Here is a 3,417-nt window from a genome sequence, read left to right on the forward strand (position 1 = left end):
CATATATTTAATTAGTCTCCTTTTTGATCACTTAATTAATTCTAGATTAACTCTTGATCAATACTAATTAAATAATATTATTAATATATTAGAACTTATAATATATTAATAAACCACAAGTGTTATTTCTCTCATTTAGTCTATCCAAATGCATGATGCCATGCAACCCAAATGGACCATGCCGGGTCGGGTCAAGTACATACCAGAAATAGTTATGGACTTAGACACCTTATCCAACAGTCTCCCACTTGGATAAGTCTAATAACTATAACTGAAAGTATGACTTCAGGAACCGATCAGCAATCGTAGCTCTTTTCAAGGTCTCTCAGAACTGAGAAGATGATGATACGCCATTTAAGATAAGTGATCATATAATTCTCTGTTCTAGATATCAGCCGGAGAAATACATGGAACAATGTCTTACTTATTGTCCATCAGTTTGTTTCTCGATTTCCGATTTGTTTGACATAGAACTTAATTGAACACATCAACTTAGTTCTGACCGGGCCCGGTACATAGGTCAAAATAAAATCAATGAGGGGCCCAGATATCGCTTCTAATCCAAGAAGGAACAGATATCATATGCTTGTTCTACTACTTGTTGAATCACACATAAAAGCACGTTTTATAACATCGAGTTACCAATGCGTTTTCGTACAATCAATGCATAACCAACTCATAGGCAACAAGTCATATCTCTAGGTTTGAAGACTTTATGATATTACCGTCTCGTGATCACTCGAGATAAATTCCATGAAGTGATTCCAGCGAGCGTGGGTTGGATCCAATACTCAGAACTTATGAGCACTCATGAAGTGTTGTAGCATCTCTTGCTATGTCAAACCACATGGCCCTCTACAAGCCAACTTCATGACAGTCTTAATTCATATCTACTTCCATCATATGACCGACTGTGGATAATTTTGAATAATATGTAAAACATAACATAGATATTCTGGAAGTCAAAACATGGAAAAGAAATAATAGTAAACGATTGACAAAAGATAGCAACACTTTACTCATAAATAAGCACAACTTTTACTCATCATCAAATCTCAATTACACTTTACAAATTTCAAAGTTATCTAACTGCTAAAACTAATATCATCCTTCAGCCCTATGCGCCTTGCATGCTGGAGATGCTTAGCCCTACTCAGTCCCTTCGTGAGGGTATCTGCTGGGTTCTCATCCGATGATACCTTCTTTTTCACGAGGAGTCCTTCTTCTAAAAGATGTCTGATGAAATGGTATTTTCTGTCAATGTGTCTAGATCTCCCGTGATCCATTGGTTCCTTTGCTAAGGCAACTGCGCTTTCACTATCACAGAAAATCTCTATAGGCTCCTTTATAGCTGGTACAACTCCAAGGTCTCCAATGAAGTTCTTTAGCCATATAGCCTCATTTGCTGCCTCGCTTGCCGCTATATACTCTGATTCACAAGTTGAATCAGCCACTGTCTCCTGCTTGGAACTTTTCCAAGTAATTGCTCCTCCGTTTAAGGTAAAGAGCCAGCCCGACTGAGAGCGTAAATTATCCCTATCAGTCTGGAAGCTCGCATCACTATACCATACAACTCTCAATTCATCACTCCCACCAAGGGTAAGGACCCAGTCCTTAGTCCTCCGCAGGTACTTGAGAATGTTCTTTACCGCAATCCAGTGAGCCTTGTCAGGGTTCCCCTGATATCTGCTGACCATGCTCAAGGAAAAGGCCACATCAGGACGAGTACAAGTCATAGCATACATGATCGATCCTACAGCGGAAGCATAAGGTACTCGACTCATTTCTGCTATCTCAGCCTCGGTACTCGTGCTCTGAGTCTTACTCAATCTGGCATTACACTGGATAGGTAACTCTCCCTTTTTAGAATCCTGCATGCTGAACCTCTTCAGCACCTTATCCAAGTAGGTACTCTGACTAAGTCCAATTAGTCTTTTACTCCGGTCTCTCAGAATCCTTATCCCTAGAATATAGGCAGCTTCTCCTAGGTCTTTCATAGCGAAACATTTCCCAAGCCAGGACTTCACTTCCTGCAGGGTTGGGATGTCATTTCCTATGAGTAGTATGTCATCCACATACAGTACCAAAAAGCTAACTATACTCCCACTATCCTTGACATATACACAAGATTCATCTTCACTCCTCGAAAAGCCAAACTCTTTGACTTTCTCATCGAAACAAAGATTCCATCTGCGAGGTGCTTGTTTCAATCCATAGATGGATTTCTCAAGCTTACACACTCTATTAGGGTACTCTGTACTGACAAAACCCTCTAGCTGACACATGTAAACATCCTCAGCCAACTTTCCATTAAGGAAAGCGGTTTTGACATCCATTTGCCATATTTCATAGTCATGAAATGCAGCAATGGCTAACAATACCCTAATAGACTTAATCTTGGCTACTGGTGAAAAGGTCTCATCATAATCAACTCCTGGAGTTTGAGAAAAGCCCTTTGCAACCAGTCGCGCCTTATAAGTATGTACATTACCATCCATGTCGGTCTTCTTCTTGAAGATCCATTTGCACCCAACTGTCTTACGACCTGGTACATTTTCAACCAAGTTCCAAACTTGATTGTCATACATGGACTGTATCTCGCTGTCCATTGCCTCTTTCCATTTAGCAGACTCGGGGCCTTCCATGGCTTCCGCATAGCTGTTAGGTTCATCCAGACTTACCAGTGTCTCATCACTGATAAGTGTCTCACCTTCCGCGGTAATATGGAAACCATAATAGTGCTCAGGTGCATTCCTAGCCCTTGTGGAACGCCTCAGAGGTACAGACTCGTCAATTGGATCAACAGGAGTTTCCTCCTCAAGTTGATTGCTAGGGTTTGAGGTTCCTTCACCACTTGACTCTTGAATTTCTTCGAGGTCAATTTGTTGGATAAGGTGTATAAGTCCATAACTATTTCTGGTATGTACTTGACCCGACCCGGCATGGTCCATTTGGGTTGCATGGCACCATGCAATTGGATAAACTAAAATGAGAGAAATAACACTTATGGTTTATTAATATATTATAAGTTCTAATATATTAATAATATTATTTAATTAGTTTGATCAAGAATTAATTTAGAATTAATTAAGTGATCAAAAGATAACTAATTAAATATATGGGTAGATTATGTAAATCTTCCATATCTTATATAGTGGGCTAAGAGGCTCCATGGATTATCAAGTTGGGTTCCACCCATAGGATGCTCCATAGATGCTCCATGGGAGTTACAAACCCATGGGTCATGGAAATGAAGAGTCATGACACATTAGGGTTTACATGGTGTAACCCTAGATGTGTCAACACTATATAAGAAACCTATTCTCCACCAAAATAGGCTACACTAAGAAACAAGAGGGCTAGAGCCGATTTTGCAAGTGTAAGATTCTCTCAAAGTTTACTCCTTTGCATTTGGTG

The sequence above is a fragment of the Lactuca virosa genome, chromosome 3 (genome assembly GCF_052849685.1).
Source record: "Lactuca virosa cultivar CGN04683 chromosome 3, Lactuca_virosa_CGN04683_v6, whole genome shotgun sequence".
Taxonomy (NCBI): domain Eukaryota; kingdom Viridiplantae; phylum Streptophyta; class Magnoliopsida; order Asterales; family Asteraceae; genus Lactuca; species Lactuca virosa.